This window comes from Rhipicephalus sanguineus, chromosome 3 (genome assembly GCF_013339695.2).
Source record: "Rhipicephalus sanguineus isolate Rsan-2018 chromosome 3, BIME_Rsan_1.4, whole genome shotgun sequence".
Lineage (NCBI taxonomy): Eukaryota > Metazoa > Arthropoda > Arachnida > Ixodida > Ixodidae > Rhipicephalus > Rhipicephalus sanguineus.
Genome location: NC_051178.1, coordinates 29,505,881 through 29,528,630, shown reverse-complemented (window position 1 = coordinate 29,528,630; position 22,750 = coordinate 29,505,881).

Here is a 22,750-nt window from a genome sequence, read left to right as displayed (position 1 = left end):
CCTCGAATGAGCTTTGTAGCGCAATGTGCTGGCATGCAACTGACTTTTGCACAATGATTGCCACGCCTCCTGACGAGGAATTGCCACTAATCCGATCTTTCCGAAAAACCACGTATTGATTTAGGAAGTTCTGGTGGCTCGACTTTAAGTGCGTTTCTTGAACACACAACACTCTTGGCTGATAATCATTAGTAAGTCTTTGACATAATCTAGGTTATGAAATAGGCCTCTGGCATTCCATTGCATTATTTGTGTGGACATATTGAGGAAAATGTAGGTGTTCTGCGTTCAGCACTAGGGAAGTGTAGGGTGTTGATGTGAGATAATTTGCTTCAAGAAGCAGGACCGTCGACAGGCCCCGTTATTTGCTTTTTTGTTTTCTTGGCGCGGTCGAGAGACCTGCGCCGGTCTTTCGGTACCAGAGGTACCGATGTGGTTTCCATTGCCTCCTGGGAGGCACTGGATGCCCGCACGTGCGAGCTGTTAGTTCGAGTTTCGGGCCTCGCCTGGCGCGGCGAGGCCTTGAGACCCGACGACCCTGGAGTCGCGGGGCTCTGTTCACTGGTTGGTGGAGTAGATTGTACTACTGCCGCCTTGGGGGCAGGCGCCACAGCCTGCGGCTCGCTCTGCGCGGGCCCGGCAAGTGGCGGAGGCCGGTGCGACGCTGCCCCCTGACGCGCCACATCGGCATAGGTTGTACCATGAAATGGTGAACATCTCCTCCTGGCTTCCCTGAAGGAGATATTCTCTCTTACTTTCAATGAGATGATATCTTTTTAAAATTTATGTATACTCTAAAATTATGGGCGTGATGCATGGGCTGGCCAATGTTTATGAATGGTGCACGAGGTTATCAAGGAATAAAGTGACGGCGTTCTTGTTGCACTACTGCTCTGCCCGTGTCCTTATAAGCAAGGGCCGGGAGGCCAGTGCCTCATGTAAGGATACCTACCGCAGCAAAGGCCTCCTGGAGGGGCCGTGCTGCAGGTCGCATTAATTAGGTTTTTCTATTACGGTAACAGTAGCACAGCCTGTCATAATTAAAGTGCATTTAATAATCCTGCTTCGTCTAAAAATCTAATCACATTATCTAAGGGGATTAAAGGCTCATCATCTAAGAGTAACATTGGGTGAAATGGAATGTTTAACTTGTAAAAGATATGAAAATGTTTTTTTCTTAGAGTTTCCAGATGTGGGCAAGCAATTAACATGTGGGCTACTGTTAGTTGCTCATAACATTTATCGCATGTTGGTGGTTTTTCATCTGCCAATAGATAGTTATGTGTGACATGTGTATGGCCTATTCGAAGTCGGCACATTACTACTTCAATAAAACGTTCTTGATGATTGCACGTCTTCCATTCACCAAGGATAGGTTTAATTAGGTGAAGTTTGTTATTTTGTTGCGAATTCCATCTAAGCTGCCAATGAGAGCTGATGGCCAGGCGAACTGCTCTGATCGCATCCCTAACAGGTACGTTGATCTTTGAAACACGCAGCTCTTTTGCCGTTGCTGCTAGTTGGTCCGCCCTTTCGTTACCTTGGATCCCAACATGACTCGGGACCCAACAAAATTTTATGATGTGGTCTTCAGGTAGGTGTGTTAGGATATTCAATATATCACCTGTGAATGGCTCATGCTGATATTTGGAATTTAAGGCTCTAAGAGCACTTAAAGAATCAGTGAAAATAACTGCTTTTTTATGTTTTGTGCTTATAATATTTCGTACTGCCATCAACAAGGCATAGTACTCAGCGGTGTATACAGAGACGAAATGAGGCAGTGTGGTCACTTGTTCGTGTATCCCTCCTGCCACGCTGCTTCCAACATACGCAGACGTCTTCGAACCGTCGGTGTAAAATTCTTTGTAAGTGTGGTACTTTTCTTGTAGCGTGCGGAATTCCTGCAGTATATGTTCACGTGGGGTATGTTGTTTTTTTATATGTGTTAGTGAGAAATCAAGGTGTTTGGAGAAATCACTCCAGGGGGCCAATCTGTCCGGTCTTCTGGCGACGGAGAGTGCTTCATTAGGTACATTTAGGGCGTGAAATTTTTCTTCAAATCTCAGTATTAGTGGTCTAATGGCGTTTGGCTTGTTTGTGTAGTGTAGTCGTTGGTCACAGCGTGTGATAATGTTGTGGCATATATGGTTTGGCGAAGAACGAACTCTAAGGACATATGTAGACATCAGTTGCGTTCTCCTGTATTCCAAGGACGGTTCGTTACTTTCGGAGTACAAGCTTGGAATGGGCGAGGTCCGGTAGGCACCGGTTGCTAGGCGTAGCCCTTTGTTATGGATAGGGTCTAGGCGCTTGAGGTACGAGCCTCTTGCAGAACCATAGATTATGCTACCGTAGTCTAGTTTACTACGTACCAACGAACGATAGATGTGTAGGAGGCATTTACGGTCGGAGCCCCAGCGCTTCCGGGAGAAGACTTTCAGGACATTAAGAGCTTTATTGCCTTTGACCTTCAGTTTATTAATATGTGAAAGTTAAGCTTTTTTCAAATACAACACCCAGAAACCTTTGTTCCTGTTTTACTGGCAGTAATGTTTCGTTTAATTTAAGGACGGGGTCTGGTTGCAAGCCTCGTTTGTGAGAGAACGCCACAGCAACAGTCTTTTCGTCTGAAAAACGGAAGCCGTTTTTGTTGGCCCATTGGGTAAGCTTGTTTAATGCAATTTGAGTCTGTCGTTCACATGTCGTAATGTTGGATGACCGGCACGCTATTTGGAGATCATCGACGTAAAGTGATTGCATAATAGTGGATGGTATCAGCTGATTCAGCGAGTTCATTTTGACGACAAAGAGGGTTGTGCTTAAGACACAGCCCTGAGGCACACCGTTTTCCTGAGTAAATGGACGTGAAAGTGTTGAGCCTAAACGAACTTGGAACGTTCGGTCTGATAGAAAGTCGGACAAGCAGTTGAGCATCCTGCCGCGGATTCCTAGTTCCGCCAGGTCTTGTAAGATACCATATTTCCAAGTTGTGTCATATGCCTTTTCAAGATCAAAAAATACTGCTAAACAGTGCTGCTTGTACAAAAAAGCTTCTCGTATTGTGTGTTAAAGGCGGACGAGGTGGTCGGTAGTCGAACACCCCTTCTTATTACCACACTGATGGAAATTTCGAGGACGTATGTTAGCCTAATGTTAATTATGCTCTCGTACGATTTGGCTATACAACTTGTGAGTGCTATGGGTCTGTAGCTGGATGGTAATGTAGGATCTTTTCCAGCTTTCAGAAAGGGAATGATAAAAGCTTTTTTCCAATTTGTTGGCATTCTTCCAGACTCCCAGATAAGGTTAAAGAAGTGCAACAATGTCTTCACCGCTTCCTGGGACAGATGGGCGAGCATTTGGTAATGTATTCTGTCTGGACCAGGTGCTGTTTTCTTGCCTTGAGAAAGTACATTGTTTGTTTCCTGAAGGGTTAAGGGGGCGTTGTATGGTTTGTCCTTGAAACCTGTTGTCGGAAGCTTTTGTTTTTCCATAGATTGTTTATGTTTTAGGAAGGCCGTCGAATAGTTGGCTGAGCTCGAAATAGTGCAAAAGTGCAATGCTAGTAGGTCTGCCTGTTCATCTAAGGTTGTCTGAATGGTAGGAGTTGAGAGAATGATGATGACGAACTATAGTTGCCGTTAAACTTGTGCACCTGATCCCAGATTCTTTTAGATGTGACAGAGCTGTTAATTGATGAGACATACTTTTTCCAGGAGAGCTTTTCGGCCTGCCTGCGGATAAATCTTGCCTTTGCTCTTGCCTGTTTGAACGATAGGAGGTTGTCTTGTGTAGGGTATCTACGAAAGATTCCCCATGCCTTGTTTTGAATTTTCTTAGCCTGTGTGCACTCCCTTGTCCACCAGGGTTTAAGTCTTTTATTTAGAATGCCGGAGGATTGCGGGGTGGTTTGCTCGGCTGCCGCGAGTATGCAGGTAGTGATTGTCTCATTCATTTCATCTATGCTTAAACCGTCAAGTACCTCTTTTTCTAGGGCGGCTTTTTCAGTGAATAGCGCCCAGTCTGCCAGATGTAGTTTCCACCGAGGTGGTCTAGATGTGGTAGTAGGGAGAGTTTGCGTTAATTTTATGATAGCAGGCATGTGGTCACTGCCGTAAACGTTATCTATTACACTCCATTCGAAGTCACAAAACAGCGACGGTGAGCACAGTGCCAGATCTAAGCAACTCGTCGCTCCTGTGCTTGGGGAGCAGTAGGTGACGCTACCCGTATTTAAAAGGCATATGTCGTTACTCAGAATAAAATCTTCGAGGATTTGTCCTCTGACGTCTGTTGTACTGCTTCCCCAGAGCGTTCCATGCGCGTTAAAATCCCCTGCTATAGCATAGGGTTCCGGCAGTTGGTCCAAAATTTTCTTCAAATCCAGAACAGTAAAATGTGTATGCGGAGGAATATAAACGGAACATATGGTGACAGGTCACCATATGTAGCCAGGTCACCCCAAGCGATCCCTGTGGCTGCCCCACTTACTTACGCCGAAGCCGTCGCCAGACCTCAGGCCTTCGAAGCGAGTGGGCCGGCTGCGTTTGCCGACGCCATACCTAGGCCACCGATGCAGCCCATCATGCAGTCGTATCAGCCGACGCCTCGGCCACCGCGTCCTGCGCCGTGGATGGGACCTACCCCGGCGAACCGATGGCGCACTTCTGACAACCGCCCGATCTGCTTCGCGTGTGGTTGCACCGGTCATGTCGCCCGCTATTGCAATCGCGTGCAGCCGCCTCATGTAGCTTCAGCCATCCCCAGCCAGTCAAGCCGCCCGTATTACGATTCACCGCCGCCTATGTCACCGTCGTCTCGCCCAGCTCCATCTAACCACCGTTCGCCGTCACCACGACGCCGATCACTGTCACCGATGCGGCCACGGCCGGTCCCACGTGACCAGGAAAACTAGTCGTCGCAGTCCACGAGGCAAGGGCTGCGACGCTATCCAACTGCGAAAGCCCTCAGCGAAGCCCATCGAAGGTGTTAGACGTGTTTGTGGACGGTGTTCGCGCATCTGCCCTTAGTGACACTGGAGCCGCCGTATCCGTTATTGACGACAAACTTAGCCGACTACTGCGAAAAGTGACGACGCCACTTCCCGGGCTCTTCCTCGTACAGCCAGCGCCCAAAGTATTCACCCTACAGCGTTGTGCACAGCCCGCGTCATGATTAGGGATGCTCTGTACGCCGTCGAATTGATCATAATTCCAGCATGCTCTCACGACGTCATCCTAGGATGGGATTTTCTCTCCCACCACGACGCCGTGATTCATTGCGCACCCGCCGAAATAGAGCTCTCACCATTCTCTGATCTGACGCCGGCTGACAGTCCATCGTCTGTGAGCAAGGTTCTCGTCAAAGACGACACCAAACTGCCTCCATACTCGTCAACGGCGGTGTCCGTCTACTGCGCCAGTCTCTCTGACACCGTCGCACTCCTCTCGCCATCCGACCGTGTTTGCACGAGGAAAGGCTTGCTGGTGCCCTTCGCGACCGTGCAAATCACTCAGGGCAGCACATCAATTTTTGTTATCAACACATCTCCGTACAGTGTTACGTTGGTGCGAGGAGAATGTCTCGGCAACGTGGAACCCCTCGAAGACGCACAAGTTATGGACGAACCCGATGGCACGCACTGCCCCAGTTCCGGCACGCTCAGTTATGTTACCACGTCTGGTTCATCGCCCGCTGATGTATTTGCTTCATCCATTGCTGACAATCTTACGCCGGTCCAGCGTTCCCAGCTTCTGGACCTCTTGGAAGAATTTCGCGCTTCTTTCGATGTTGCTCAAACTTCTCTCATAATAATATATGTTGTTTAATGGCGCAAGGGCCATTGATGGCCAAAGAGCGCCAGGACATGATAGGGAAAGTGAACAATGGTTATGTTAAGTGGCTGTATAGGAGCCTAAAATTCCTCGCGCTAAAGGCGGATAAAACATAAGTAATAAAATCATGGGAGTGACGTGAAACATGTGCACAGAGAATGGATAACAAGAGGTCGTGACGATAAAATAATGAGGGTACGTTGCGAGCACGAACACCTCCTCAAGGCCCTCAAACTTCTCTCGGCCGCACGTCCACCGTTACGCATCGCATCGACACTGGCGCCCAACCACCACTGCGGCAACGTCCATATCGCGTATCTCCCACAGAACACCGCGTAATCAACGAGCGAGTCGACGACATGCTTCGACGCGATGTTATTCGACCATCTAACAGCCCCTGGGCCTCTCCTGTCGTTCTTGTTGCGAAGAAGGACGGTTCTGTGCGGTTCTGTGTGGACTACCGACGACTCAATAAGATCACTCGTAAGGACGTGTATCCACTACCGCGAATAGACGACGCGATTGACAGCCCACAAGGAGCCGAATTCTTTTCATCTATCGATTCGCGCTCAGGGTATTGGCAGGTACCTATGGCGGATGACGCTCGACCGAAGACCGCCTTTGTCACGCCCGACGGCTTGTACGAATTCAAAGTCATGCCGTTTGGGCTGTGTAATGCGCCCGCCACCTTCAAGCGCATGATGGATACTGTTCTGCGCAACCTCAAATGGCACACGTGCTTGTGCTACCTCGACGACGTCGTCGTTTTCGCTCCAGACTTCGCGACGCATCTTCAACGCCTCCGGCATGTGTTGACGCGTTTGAGCGACGCTGGTCTGATGATGATATGTGGTGTGTAATGGCGCAAGGGCCAACTGATGGCCAAAGAGCGCCAGTTCATGAGACAAAGTATGTGAGCAATGGTTGCGGTAAGTAGCTGTAAAGGGGCCTTAAAGTTCCTCGCGCTAAAGGCGGGTAAACATATATATATATATATATATATATATATATATATATATATATATATATATATATATATATATATATATATATATATTAAAATCATGACAGTGACGTGAAATATGTCTAGTGGAATGAAGGGCAAGTGGTCGGACATCAGCACGAATACCTCGTCAATGCCCTTGAGTCCAAGGGCCGCGAGGCAAGTGCTGTCTTTAACGTATTCACCGCAGCAGCGACCTCTGTTTAGAGGCCGTGCTACGGATCACCTTGATATATGACATGAAAACTCTGTACGCCGTTTAAAAAAGCAGACAGTGACTGATATGTAAAAAGCGGGTCCCTACCGATGAACATTGAGGGATGAAATGGAAATTGCTGCCGGTAGGGTAATAAAAAGTGCTTTTTTCTGATAGTATCGAGTTTCTTGCACTGAATGAGGACGTGAAGGACAGTGAGTGGCTGACCACATCTATCACACAAAGGTGGCTCGCCACCGGACAGAAGGTGTGTGTGTGTACTGTATGTGTGACCGATCCTAAGTCTGCTGAGTGTAACTTCTGTGTGGCGTGATTTCGATGCTGGCGGCCAGTTACCGAGATGCGGTTTGACAACGTGTAGCTTATTTCGTGTATGCATATCCCATGCGGTCTGCCAAAAGGCTCTGAGCTTTCTTTTCAGGAAGTGTTTTAGGTCTGATGGGGGAATAGCTAAGGATGTATTGTGACTGTTTCCGTGGGCAGATGCTGCTAGCTGGTCCGCTAACACGTTGCCTTGAATCTCGCGGTGCCCTGGCACCCAGCACACTACGACATGTTGTTCAAGTGCGTAGATCGTGCTTAAAAGAGAATACAGCGAGACAAAGATGGGGTTTTTGTGTCTTTTCAGAGTTTTTAAGGCTTTTACCACGCTTAGAGAATCTGTGTAAATAACTGCCTTTTGTAGTTTTAATTGATGAATGTGTTTAACGGCCGCAAGTATCGCGTAAGCTTCTGCCGTGAAGATACTTGATTCAGGGTGTAGAATACCGGAATCCGTAAAGGATGGCCCAACGGCTGCGTAAGACACAGAAGTATCGGACTTTGAGGCGTCTGTAAAGAATTCTGCACAAGTGTATTTGTGCTGTAGTTCGAGGAAGTATGTACGGATATGGGCAATAGGAGCGTGTTTCGTTACTTCCACGAAAGATACATCGCAATCTATAAGTTGCCACCGCCACGGCGGTAGTTGTGGAGCGGGAGCCATTAGACAGTGTTCGAAAAGTGGCACACCCGTTTCTTCAGCTGAGCCCCTCACGCGAAGCGAGTAGGGCTGTCTCACCGAAGGACGGTGGTCAAAAAGGGCAGAACTAGATAAATCATTAATTGTGGGGTGTGAGGGGTGTTCCTTGTCTGCGTTCACTTTCAGATAATATAAAAAGGACATGTAAGATCGCTGCAGGTGGAGCGACCACTCGTTTGATTCGACGTAGAGGCTTTCCACGGGGCTGGTGCGAAAAGCACCCGTAGAAAGACGAATGCCCGAGTGGTGGACAGAGTCAAGCATCTTCAACGCGCTTGGTGTCGCAGACTGATAGATTATCGCCCCATAATCTAGACGCGTGCGTATGAGGCTTTTATAGAGATTCAACAGGCACTTCTTGTCACTACCCCACGTAGTGCGTGACAATACCTTTAGAATGTTCATGGTTTTTATGCACTTGTTCTTTATATACTTTATGTGTGATATGAAGGTAAGTTTCGCGTCTAAAATTACACCAAGGAATTTATGCTCCGTTTTGACAGGTAGCCGCTCGCCATGCAGGTCAATGTCCGGGTCAGGATGGAGGCCTCTCTTTCTTGAAAATAAGACGCAAGTGCTTTTTTGCGGATTGAGGCTGAACCCGTTCTCGTCTGCCCATTTAGTTACCTTGTTCAAACCAAGTTGAACCTGCCGCTCGCACATTGTAAGATTGCGAGATTTAAATCCGATTTGCACGTCATCGACATACGTGCAATAAAACATGTTACGCGGAATGCACAGACGCAAGGAGTTCATTTTGATAATAAAAAGTGTACAACTCAGTACGCCACCTTGCGGCACTCCTGTTTCTTGGACAAATGTTCGGGACAAGACGTTGCCTACTCTAACACGGAATGTTCGATTGGACAGGTAGCTTTCAATTATAGTCAGCATCCTACCTCGTACACCTAAGTGGGATAGGTCTCGTAGTATGCCAAAGCGCCACGTGGTGTCGTAAGCCTTTTCCATATCATGACAGTGACGTGAAATATGTCTAGTGGAATGAATGGCAAGTGGTCGCAAGAATAAGACTATGAAGATATGACATCAGCACGAATGCCTCGTCAATGCCCTTGAGTCCAAGGGCCGCGAGGCAAGTGCTGTCTTTAACGTATTCACCGCAGCAACGACCTCTGTTTAGAGGCCGTGCTACGGATCACCTTGATATATGACATGAAAACTCTGTACGTCGTTTAAAAAAGCAGACAGTGACTGATATGTAAAAAGCGGGTCCCTACCGATGAACATTGAGGGATGAAATGGAAATTGCTGCCGGTAGGGTAATAAAAAGTGCTTTTTTCTGATAGCATCGAGTTCCTTGCACTGAATGAGGACGTGAAGGACAGTGAGTGGCTGACCACATCTATCACACAAAGGTGGCTCGCCACCGGACAGAAGGTGTGTGTGTGTACTGTATGTGTGACCGATCCTAAGTCTGCAGAGTGTAACTTCTGTGTGGCGTGATTTCGATACTGGCGGCCAGTTACCGAGATGCGGTTTGACAACGTGTAGCTTATTTCGTGTATGCATATCCCATGCAGTCTGCCAAAAGGCTCTGAGCTTTCTTTTGAGGAATGATGATATGTGGGATTTAATGGCGCAAGGGCCGTGCTTGGCCAAAGAGCGCCATGAAAAATGTCAAAAAAGGTAACAATGCTTTGAAAGAGATGTGAGCTATGATGTTGTTACGCGGCTGTATAGGGGCCTAAAATTCCACGCCCTAGGGCGGGTAAAACATATATGTATTAAAATTATGAGAGTGACGTGATATATGCAGTGAGAATGAATGACAAGGGGTCGTGATAATGGGGCTATACAGAAATGGCCAGAGCACGACTGCCTCGGCAACAGCCCTTGTGTCCAAGGGCCGCGAGGCAGGTGCTGTTTTAATGTGGTCACCGCAGCATCAACCTCTTCTCAGAGGTCGTGCTACGGGTTGCCAGAGAAGATGACGTGAAAACTATTTACATCCCTTAAAAACGCGAACAATGATTCGTATTTAAAAAGCGGTTCCCTACCTATGAACATGGATGGATGCAATGGTATTTGATGCCGGTAGGGAAACGGAAAATGTTTTCTTCTTACTGCATCTAATTCCTTGCATTGTATTAAAATGTGTAGTACGGTGAGTGGCTCACCGCATCTATCACACACAGGTGGATCACCACCGGACAAGAGGTATGCATGTGTACTGTGGGTGTGTCCTATTTGTAGCCTCGTAAGTGTTACTTGTGTGTGCCGTGACTTGGATACTGGTGGCCAAATTCCAAGATTCGGCTTAATAGCATGTAGCTTGTTTTGAGTTTGTCTGTCCCACGAGCGCTGCCAATAAGCCCTGAGCTTTTGCTTTACGAAGGGTTTAAGGTCTAGTGCAGGGACAGCATTTGATGTATTGGTGGCAACGTTGTCGTGGGCAGAGGCAGCTAGTTGGTCCACCAAAACATTTCCCCCGATCTCGCGGTGCCCTGGCACCCAGCACACTACAACATGTTTGAGTGTGTGTAACGTGCATAAAAGGGAGTAAAGCGACACAAGGACAGGGTTTTTATGTTTTTTCAAAGTTTTCAATGCTTTTACGACGCTCAGAGAATCCGTGTATATGACTGCACGGATTAATTTTAATTCCTTAATGTGTTTAACGGCTACAAGTATCGCGTAAGCTTCTGCTGTGAAGATACTTGAATTGGGGTGCAGAATGCCAGAGTGGCAAAAGGATGGACCAACGGCTGCATAAGACACAGAAGTGATGATGATATGTGGGTTTTAATGGCGCAAGGGCCATGCGTGGCCAAAGAGCGCCATGAAAAATGATAAAAGTGTAGCAATGGTCGGTGGTTTACAATGGTATGTAAGGGATGTGAGCTATGATGGTGTTACGTGGCTGTATATGGGCCTAAAATTCCGCGCCCTAGGGCGGGTAAAACGTATAAGCATTAAAATCATGAGCGTGACGTGATGTGTGTTTGTAGTGAGAATGAATGTCGGGTTGTTGTAATAATAAAACTAAGGGTATATGGCACGAGCACAAATGCCTCGTCAGCGCCCTTGAGACCAAGGGCTGCGAGGCAGGTGTTTACTTTAAGTGTAACTACCGCAGCAGCAGCCTCTGTTAGGAGGCCGTGCTACGGAATGCCTGGGTAAATAACGTGAAAGTCATGCACATCTTTTAAAAACGCGAAAAGTGACTGATGTTTAAAAACAGGTTCCCTACCGATGAACATTGATGGGTGAAATGGTAATTGTTGTCGGTAGGGTAATATAAAATGTTGTTTTCTAAGCGTGTCTAGATCATTACACTGGATTAGAATGTGAAGCACGCTAAGTGCTTCACCACATCGATCACACAATGGTGGGTCGCCGCCAGAGAGAAGGTGTGAGTGTGTACTGTATGTGTGTCCTGTTCTTAGCCTTGTGAGTATTACTTCTGTGTGGCGTGACTTTGACGCTGGTGGCCAGTTACCAAGATGAGGCTTGATAACGTGTAGTTTGTTATGTGTTTGTCTATCCCATGTGCTCTGCCAATGAGCCCTGAGCTTTCTTTTAAGGAGGGGTTTTAGGTCAAGGGCAGGAACGGAAATGAGTGCATTGGCGGCAGCATTTTCTTGGGCGGATGCAGCCAGCTGATCCGCCAATACGTTTCCTTGTATCTCTCGGTGCCCTGGCACCCAGCACACCACGACATGCTGTTTGAGTGTGTGGACCGTACACAGGAGTGAATAGAGTGACACAAGGACAGGGTTTTTATGCTTTTTGAGAGATCTCAGGGCTTTTACTACACTTAGAGAATCAGTGTATATCACAGCACTTTCTAGTTTTAATTCTTTGATGTGTTTGACAGCCGCAAGTATGGCGTAGGCCTCTGCTGTGAAGATGCTTGTATTCAGGTGTAGTATGCCGGCATTGGAAAAGGATGGACCAATAGCTGCGTAAGACACAGAAGTACTGGACTTTGAGGCGTCTGTAAAGAATTCTGGACAAGTGTATTTGTGCTGCAGTTCGAGGAAGTATGTACGGATATGTGCAATAGGTGCGTGTTTTGTAACTTCCACGAAAGATATATCGCAGTCTATAAGCTGCCACTGCCATGGCGGGAGACGAGCAGCGGGGGCCATTAGACTGTGTTCAAGAAGTGGAACACTCATTTCCTCTGCCAAGCCTCTCACACGAAGCGCGTAAGGCTCTCGCACCGAAGGACGGTTGTGAAAAAAGGCAGACGTGGACAAATCATTGATTGTGGCGTGTGATGGGTGTTCCTTGTTTGCGTTCACTTTGAGAAAATATACAAATGATAAGTAGGATCTCTGTAGATGAAGCGACCACTCGTTTGATTCGACGTAGAGGCTTTCTACGGGGCTCGTGCGAAAAGCACCCGTAGAAAGACGAATACCTAAATGGTGGACAGGGTCCAGCATTTTCAAGGCGCTTGGTGTCGCGGACTGGTAGATTATTGCCCCGTAATCTAGGCGCGTGCGTATGAGGCTCTTATAGAGGTTCATCAGGCACTTCTTGTCACTACCCCACGTAGTGCGTGACAACACTTTGATGATATTCATAGTTTTTATACACTTGTTTTTTATGTACTTGATGTGTGATATGAACGTTAACTTCGTGTCGAAATGAGGCCAAGGAATTTATGCTCCGTCTTTAGAGACAGACGGTGGCCACCCAATTCAATGTCAGGATCGGGATGAAGGCCTCTCTTTCTAGAGAATAATACGCACGCGCTTTTTTGTGGGTTAAGGCTGAACCCGTTCTCGTCTGCCCACTTGGTTACCTTGTTCAACCCAAGCTGTACCTGCCGCTCACACAATGCAAGGTTGCACGACTTATATCCGATCTGCACGTCATCAACGTATGCGCAATAAAACATATTGCGTGGGATGCATAGATGCAGGGAATTCATTTTTACAATAAAAAGTGTGCAGCTGAGGACACCACCTTGTGGCACCCCAGTTTCTTGAACAAACGGTCGTGAAAGAATGTTTCCCACTCGGACACGGAATGTACGATCCGTAAGGTAACTCTCTATTATGTCCAACATTTTACCTCGTACACCTAAATGGGACAGGTCTCTCAGTATTCCGAACCGCCATGTTGTATCGTAGGCTTTTTCCATGTCCAGGAATACCGAGAGAAAAAATTGCCGATAGACAAATGCTTCACGAATTTGTGCTTCAATCCGTATTAAGTGGTCGGTTGTAGATCGCCCCTCTCGAAATCCGCACTGGTACGGGTCAAGTAACTTGTTTGTTTCGAGGAAATGAATTAGCCTGCAGTTTATCATTTTTTCGAAGAGTTTGCACAGGCAACTCGTTAGCGCGATAGGCCTGTAGCTAGTAACAGCGGTTGGATCCTTTCCCTGTTTCAAAACAGGGATCACTATAGCCTCTTTCCAGGAACTAGGCATCTCGCCGGAAAACCATATGACATTGTAAAGAGAGAGCAGTGTTTTTTGTGTTTCAGAAGGTAGCTGTTTCAACATTTCATATAATACCCGGTCAGAACCTGGGGCGGAATTATTACAGCAGTCTAGCGATGTCTGAAGCTCAGCTAAGGAAAAAGGTTGGTTGTAGGCTTCGTATTTTGTGCATTTGCGTTCTAATTTCTGTTTTTCTATTCTCGTGCTGTACCTCTGGAAAGCCTCGGAGTATTGCGACGAGCTGGACACCTGTTCGAAGTGTGCGCCTAGGAAGTTCGCCTGGTCTTCCAAGCTGTCGCCTTGTGTATTTACTAGAGGGAGTGAATGTGTTGGTCGTCCTGCTACCCTACTAACCCTGTTCCAGACTTTAGCCTCCTGTGTATATGAGTTGATGCCCGATAAAAACTTAACCCAGCTCTCCCTTCTTGCCTGTCGGCGCGTTCTCCTGCCTTGTGACTTTACGTTCTTAAAATTTGTAAGATTTTCCGCTGTCGGCGAGTCCCGAAGTAACCTCCACGCTTTGTTTTGCCTTTTTCGCGCATTTCGACATTCGGTGTTCCATCATGGGACACGTCGTTTGCCAGACAGTCCACTTGTTTGAGGGATGCATTTGGTGGCAGCGTTAATCAAAAAAGCTGTAAAGTAGTCTACGGCTGCATCTATGCTTAAATCACACATCTCCGACCAACTTAAAAGTGTAATTTTCTTAAACTGTTCCCAATCGGCCCTTTCAATCTGCCATTTAGGAATTTGTGGGTGAAAGTCATTTCCTGTTGGTGCGCTTAGAACTATTGGAAAATGGTCGCTTCCGTAAGGATTCCCGATAACTTTCCAATTAAGCAGGGGAAGAAGGGATGGAGATGTAATGCTGAGGTCTATGGACGAGTAGGATTTGTTCGCTAGGCTATAATATGTTGGCTCTTTCCGATTCAATAGACACGCACCGGAAGAGAAAAGGAATTGTTCGATCAGACGACCTCGTGCATCGCAGCGAGAATCACCCCACAGACTGCTATGTGCATTAAAGTCCCCAAGGACTAGATATGGTTCTGGGAGTTCATCTATTAAAGATTGAAATTGATGTTTTTGCAGTTGGTACTGTGGGGGTATGTAAAGAGAGCAAATGGTCACGAGTTTGTTCATAAGAACCCGCTCGAACAGCCACTGCCTCAAGGGACGTTTGGAGAGGTAAGTGTGTACATGCAATTCCTTGATTAACGACAACCGCTACACCACCGGATGACGCCACAGCGTCATCCCGGTCCTTCCGGAAAATAATATAACTGCGTAGATAGTTGGTGTGTTTGGTTTTTAAGTGTGTTTCTTGTACACACAGCACTTTTGGTGAATGTTTATGTAAAAGTTCTTGGATATCGTCGAGGTTTCTGAGGAGTCCTCTGACGTTCCATTGCAGAATTTGTGCTTCCATATTGGAAGTTAAGTAGTGCTGTGTGTATGTGCGGGAATTTGTTGTTGTTCAGAGAGAAAGTTGGAACTTAGGTAACAGAGCCGTCGGCGGGCCCTGTTATAGGCTTTTTCGTTTTCTTAGCGCGCTCCAAGGAGCTACGCCGCTCTTTCGGCACCAGGGGTACCGAATTCGTGTCCATTGCCTCGTGTGAGGCACTGGACGCCCGCGTACGCGAGCTGTTGGCTTGTTTTTTCCGACCTCGCCTGGCGAGGCGTGGTCGTGAGACCCGACGACCCTGGAGTAGCCGGGATCTCTGGCTGGGCAGGTGGAGCAGACTTAACTGCTGCCACCACGGGGGCAGCCGCCACGGCCGGTGGCTCACCTTGTGTGAGCCGGGGCTGTGGCGGTGGCCGATGCGACGCTGCCCCCTGACGCGCCGCATCAGCATAAGTTGGACCGTAAAATGGCGAACACCTTCTTCGTGCTTCTTTGAATGAAATGTTTTCGCGTACTTTCAGTGAAATGATATCTTTTTCTTTTTTCCAGCTTGGACAAGAACGAGAATACGCGGCGTGGTCGCCGTCGCAGTTAACACAGTGTGGGGTTTCGTTGCAGGTGTCCGAGGCATGGCCTTGGACACCGCATTTTGCGCAGGTGGGTCGACCACGGCAGCTCTGGGAGCCATGGCCAAATCTTTGGCACTGAAAGCATCGGCGAGGGTTTGGGATGTAAGGCCTGATGGTTGTCTTTGTGTATCCAGTTTCTATGTTCTGTGGAAGTTCACTAGTAGAAAAGGTCAATATCAAATGTTTGGTTGGGATTTCCTGATTGTTTCTCCTTATTACAATTCGCTTCACATCGGTTACGTACTGGTCCTTCCAGCCTTCGAGGAGTTCACTTTCTGATAGTTCAAGCAGATCTGAGTCTGATACTACTCCGCGTGCGGAGTTCATGGATCTGTGTGGTGTAACGCTAATAGGAATGTCGCCAAAAGTTCGGAGGTTCTTTAGTTTATCAAATTGTATTCTGTCATTTAGTTGGAGAAGCAGGTCACCACTGGCCATTTTTGTAACTTTATAGCCAGCACCTAAGGTGGCTGTCAGTGTTCTGGATACAACAAATGGGGACACCGTTCTAGCTGTTTTGTCAGTCTTGTCACAGTGCACTACGTGATAGTGAGGGAATACTTCTTTGGTTCGAGTGAGAAAGGCGAGTTCATCGGTGCGTACGCGCTTTGAAGCGGTACGATCTTGTAGCAACGGGAATGCTCTATGCATAGTAAATGAATCTGATTCGGCAGCGATGGCAGCCACCCACCACGGAGCCCAACATGGGGACGCTACAAGATTCATGGAATTGAAAGCATGCAGACGCCAGCCGTACACCGCTACTATAACCAAATGCGCATAGAACAAGGTTGCCTATTTGCACAAGGTTAACCCTCGCCGCCAAGAAAAAACGGAAGTAAATGGAAGAGAGGAGTGGACAGGAAAGATTAAAAGTGAGAGACAGACGAAGACATGGGGGAGAGAGAGACAGGAAAAGGCGACTGCCGATTTCCCCTGGGTGGGTCAGTCCAGGGGTGCCGTCTACGTGAAGCCGGGGCCAAAGGGGTGTGTTGCCTCTGCCGGGGGGCCTTAAAGGTCCAATCACCCGGCGTCGGCTCAACCCCCAGGATCCCCTTTTCCCCGGACACGGCAATGCCACGCACGGCTAGGCGTGGGAGGGGGTCGAAACCCCCCCGTTAGCTCGGGTCCGTGGTGTCGCTACACACCAAACGCCTGCTCGCGCAGACGCCCCTGCGGGGCGTCATCGACATATGTGCAATAAAACATATTCCGTGGAATACACAGACGTAGGGAATTCATTTTTATAATAAAAAGTGTGCAACTCAGAACACCACCTTGCGGCACTCCAGTTTCCTGGACAAATATTCGGGACAAGACATTACCCACTCGAACACGGAACGTGCGATTGGACAAACAGCTTTCGATTATGGTCAACATCTTTCCTCGGACACCTAAGTGGGATAGGTCTCTTAATATTCCAAATCGCCATGTGGTGTCGTAGGCATTTTCCATATCGAGGAACACCGAAAGGAAGAATTGCTTGTGAACAAAAGCGTCGCGAATTTGTGCCTCGATACGTACAAGATGGTCAGAGGTAGATCTACCCTCTCGAAAACCGCACTGGTATGGGTCAAGTGAGTTGCTGGCTTCGAGGAAATGTAGAAGCCGCCGAGTTAGCATTTTTTTCGAAAACCTTGCACCGACAACTTGTTAGGGCTATTGGCCTGTAACTGGATACTGAGGATGGGTCCTTACCCTGCTTCAGAATCGGAATTATGATGGCTTCTTTCCAGGCCGAGGGGATCTCGCCGGAAAACCAAACAGCATTGTACAGGGAAAGGAGGATTTTTTGGGTTGCAGAAGGCAGGTGTTTCAACATTTCATATACAACACGGTCGGTACCTGGGGCGGATTTATTGCATGAGTTCAGCGATGCCTGTAGCTCAGCTAAGCTGAAAGGTTCATTGTATGCTTCCTCGTGTTTTGTGGATTTGCGCTCTAGTTTCTGTTGTTCGATTTTTGCTTTGTGTCGTTGGAAAGCTTCCGTGTAGTGTGACGAGCTCGATACCTGTTCGAAGTGTGCACCTAGGAAGTTCGCCTGGTCTTCCAAGCTGTCACCTTGTGTGTTTACTAGGGGAAGTGAATGCGCTTGTCGGCCTGCTACCCTACTAACCATGTTACAGACTTTAGCCTCCTGTGTATATGAGTTAATTCCAGATAAAAATTTCTGCCAACTTTGTCTTCTTGCCTGTCGGCGAGTTCTCCTCCCTTGTGACTTTATGTTTTTAAAACTGTCCAGATTCTCGGCTGTCAACGAGTCCCGAAGCAGCCTCCATGCTTTATTTTGTTTTTTGCGCGCGTTTCGACACTCAGTGTTCCACCATGGCACACGTCTTTTGCCGGGCAGTCCAGATGTTTGTGGGATACACTTAATTGCGGCATCAATCAAAAAAGCAGTAAAGTATTCTACGGCTTCATCCATACTTAAAGCACACATGTCGGTCCAGCTCAAGAGAGCCATTTTACAAAACTGTTCCCAATCGGCTTTGTCAAGGTTCCATTTGGGAACCTGTGGAAGACATTCATTAGTTATTGGTGCACTCAGAACTATCGGGAAGCGGTCACTTCCGTAAGGATTAATAATAACTTGATGATTAGTGGGGCTTTTTGGCGCAAGGGCCATGGGTGGCCAAAGAGCGCCATGTCTGTTATGTGGTGTTGGCCATGACCAATGATTACGATGACAGGGTGTATTGTGGCTGTATAGAGGCCTAAAATCACGCGCTATAAAGAAGCGTAAAAAATGTGTATACAGTATAAAATTATGGCAGTGACAAGTGGTGTGATCTATGGGTGTGGGATAAATGACGAGTGAGCATGGTATTTACATGTGAGAGGCGGGATAACAGCACGAATGCCTCCTCAAGGCCTTTGATCCCAAAGGCCGAGAGGCAGGTGCTTCCTTTGATGGAAACCGTAGCAGCAGCCTCAATCATGAGGCCGCGCTACGGAGCGCCTGGAAAAATAACGTTAAAATTGTGTACATCTTTTAGGAATGCAAACAGGGACTGATATTTAAAATGGGGTTCTCTGCCAATGAACATAAAAGGATGGAGTGGGTACTGTAGGTATATGGGTGAAAAATGCTTTTTTCTGAGAGCGTCCAGTTCCGTGCATTGCAGTAAGGTGTGGAGCACAGTTAGTGGATCGCCACAGTGATCACACAGAGGTGGATCGCCTCCGGACATAAGATATGAGTGGGTACTATGTGTGTGGCCAATCCTCAGTCTGCAAAGTGTAACTTCTGTGTAGCGTGACTTCGATACCGGCGGCCAATTACCTAGATGTGGTTTGATAACGTGTAGCTTATTTCTTGTCTGCATATCCCATGTGGTCTGCCAAAAGGCCCTGAGCTTTCTTTTGAGGAAGGGTTTTAAGTCTAGTGGGGGAATAGCTATGAGTGTATTGGGACTGTTTTCATGGGCGGATACTGCTAGGTGATCCGCCAACACGTTGCCTGCAATCTCGCGGTGCCCTGGCACCCAGCACACTACGACACGTTGTTCGAGTGTGTAGATCGTGCATAAAAGAGAGTATAGCGAGACAAGGACAGGGTTTTTGTGTTTTTTCAGAGTTTTTAAAGCTTTTACCACGCTTAGGGAATCCGTGTAAATAACTGCCTTTTGTAGTTTTGAGTGTCTTATGTGTTTAACAGCCGCAAGTATCGCGTAAGCTTCCGCTGTGAAGATACTTGAGTTTGGGTGCAGAATACCGAAATCGGAAAAGGATGGACCAACCGCTGCGTACGACACAGAAGTATTGGACTTTGAGGCATCTGTGAAGAATTCTGGACACGTGTATTTGTGCTGGAGTTCGAGGAAGTGTGTGCGGATATGTGCAAGTGGCGCGTGCTTGGTAACTTCCACGAAAGAAACATCACAATCTATAAGCTGCCACTGCCACGGCGGGAGACGTGGAGCGGGAGCCATTAGAGAGTGTTCGAGAATTGGCACATCCATTTCTTCAGCTAGAGCCCTCACACGAAGTGAGTACGGCTGTCTCACCGAAGAACGGTTGTCGAAAAGGGCAGAACTGGACAAATCATTGATTGTGGAGTGTGAGGGGTGTTCCTTGTTTGCGTTCACCTTCAGAAAATATACAAAAGATAGGTAAGATCTCTGTAGGTGTAGCGACCACTCGTCCGATTCGACGTAGAGGCTTTCCACGGGGCTGGTGCGAAAGGCTCCCGTAGAAAGGCGAATGCCTAGATGGTGGACAGGGTCAAGCATCTTCAGGGCGCTTGCTGTCGCCGACTGATAGATTATTGCACCGTAGTCTAGGCGAGTGCGTATGAGGCTTTTGTACAGATTCAACAGACACTTTTGTCACTACCCCACGTAGTGTGTGACAACACTTTTAGCACATTCATTGTTTTTAGGCATTTGTTTTTTAAATATTTAATGTGCGATACGAACGTAAGCTTACTATCCAGAATTAGGCCTAAGAATTTGTGCTCCGTCTTCACGGAGAGATGTTGACCATGCAGGTCAATATCTGGATCAGGATGAAGGCCTCTCTTTCGAGAGAACAGAACACAGGTGCTTTTTTGAGGATTAAGGCTGAAACCATTCTCGTCCGCCCATTTGGAGATCTTGTTCAGCCCTAGCTGGACCTGACGCTCACAGATCGAAAGGTTGCACGACTTAAAACCGACCTGTACATCATCGACATATGTGCAATAAAACATATTTCGTGGTACGCAGAGGCGCAAGGAATTCATTTTGATAATAAAGAGTGTGCAACTAAGTACACCACCCTGTGGCACTCCCGTTTCTTGAAGAAATGGTCTTGATAGAACATTTCCTACCCGGACTCGAAACGTGCGATCTGACAAGTAGCTTTCTATTATATCTAGCATTCTACCACGTACACCAAGGTGGGACAGGTCTCTTAGTATTCCAAAGCGCCATGTTGTGTCGTAAGCCTTTTCCATATCGAGGAACACAGACAGAAAGAACTGCCCGTGGACGAATGCGTCACGGATTTGTGCCTCGATACGTAACAGGTGGTCAATGGTGGATCTGCCCTCGCGAAATCCGCACTGGTACGGGTCAAGTAGATTGTTCATTTCCAGGAAATGTATAAGTCGACGGTTTATCATCTTTTCGAAAAGTTTGCACAGACAGCTTGTTAGCGCGATGGGCCTGTAACTAGTAACAGAGGATGGATCTTTGCCCTGTTTAAGAATAGGAATGACAATCGCCTCTTTCCATGACGAGGGGATCTCGCCGGAAAACCAGATGGCGTTATACAGGGAAAGTAAGGTTTTTTTCGTTTCGGCAGGTAGGTTTTTCAACATGTCATATACCACACGGTCAGATCCTGGGGCGGAATTACTGCAGCAGCTTAGTGATACCTGTAGCTCAGCTAAGCTGAAAGGTTGGTTATATGCCTCGTGCTTTGTGCTTTTCCGCTCTAGTTTCTGTTTTTCTATTCTTGTTTTGTACCGTTGGAAGACTTCAGAGTAATGCGCGGAACTGGACACTTGTTCGAAGTGTGCGCCTAGGTAGTTCGCCTGGTCTTCCAAGCTCTCACCTTCTGTGCTTACTAGAGGAAGTGAATACGCTTGTCTTCCTACTACCCTAGTGACCCTGTTCCAGACTTTACCCTCATGTGTATATGAACTAATGCCTGATAAAAACTTCTGCCAACTTTCTCTTCTAGCCTGTCGGCGCGTCCTCCTGCCTTGGGACTTTATGTTCTTAAAGTTGATAAGGTTCTCAGCTGTCGGAGAATCGCGAAGCAACCTCCATGCCTTGTTTTGCTTGTTTCGCGCAATTCGACAGTCATTATTCCACCATGGGACACGTTGTTTCCGAGACCGTCCGCTTGTTTGTGGGATGCATTTGCTTGCAGCATCGATCAAAAAGGCTACAAAGTAGTCCACAGCAGCTTCTATACTTAAGGTACACATGTCAGTCCAGCTTAATAGGGTAAGTTTTCGAAACTGTTCCCAATCGGCTCTTTCAGTCTGCCATTTAGGAACCTGTGGAGGACACTGATTTGTTATTGCTGCGCTTAGAACTATTGGGAAATGGTCACTTCCATAGGGATTCCCAATAACTTTCCAATTAAAGACTGGAAGAAGGCATGGAGATGTAATGCTGAGATCCATGGACGAATAGGTATTGTTGGCGAGGCTATAGTATGTTGGCTCTTTTTTATGTCAAGAGACACGTGCGAGAAAAGAAAAGGAACTGTTCAATGAGACGACCTCGCGCGTCGCAGCGAGAGTCACCCCAAAGGCCACTATGTGCATTAAAGTCGTCAAGTACCAGATAAGGTTCCGGAAGTTCATCTATCAAGGACTGAAATTCATGTGTTTGAAGGTGGTAGTGTGGAGGTATGTAGAGAGAGCAAATGGTGACGAGTTTGTTCAAAAGAACCGCTCGAACAGCCACGGCCTCAAGGGAAGTTCGAAGTGGTAAATGTGTGCATGCTACTCCTTGATTAACTATAACCGCTACACCCCCGGATGGCGCGATGGCATCATCCCTGTCCTTCCGGAAAATAACGTAGCTGCGTAGAAAGTTCGTGTGTTTGGATTTCAAGTGTGTTTCTTGTACACACAGCACCTTTGGTGTATGTTTGTGTAAGAGTTCTTGGACATCGTCGAGATTTTTAAGCAGTCCTCTCACGTTCCATTGTATAATTTGTGCTTTCATATTGGATGTCAGGTAGTGCTGTGTGTACGAGAAGGAAGTGGGTGTTGTTTAGGTTGAAATTTAGAGCTCAAGCAGCAGGGCCGTCGTCGGGCCCCATTATCGGCTTTTTGGTTTTCTTAGCGCGCTCCAGGGAGCTACGCCGCTCTTTCGGTACCAGAGGCACCGGAGTTGTGTCCATTGCCTGCCAGAACATACGAAAAGTCTGCGCAACGCCAGCAGTACGCCGTCACTATAACCTAATATGGTCTACCCAAGGTTGGGAGCCACACACGGTTAACCCTTGCCGCCAGGAAAAATCGGAAGTAACGAGAAGGGAGAAGTAGACAGGAAAGTTTAAAAGTGAGAGAGAAAGACGAAGATGAGGCGAGAGAGAGAGAGAGACAGGAACGACGCTGGTCTGTAAGTGAATCTATAGAAGTGCCGATTTGCAGCACGGCAGCTGACATTACTCGGCTACGTTGTGTCCAAGGACGGAATTCTCCCCGATCCAGCCAAACTTCGGGCCGTGACCGAGTTCCCGAAACCTACGTCCGTCAAAGAACTGCGCAGTT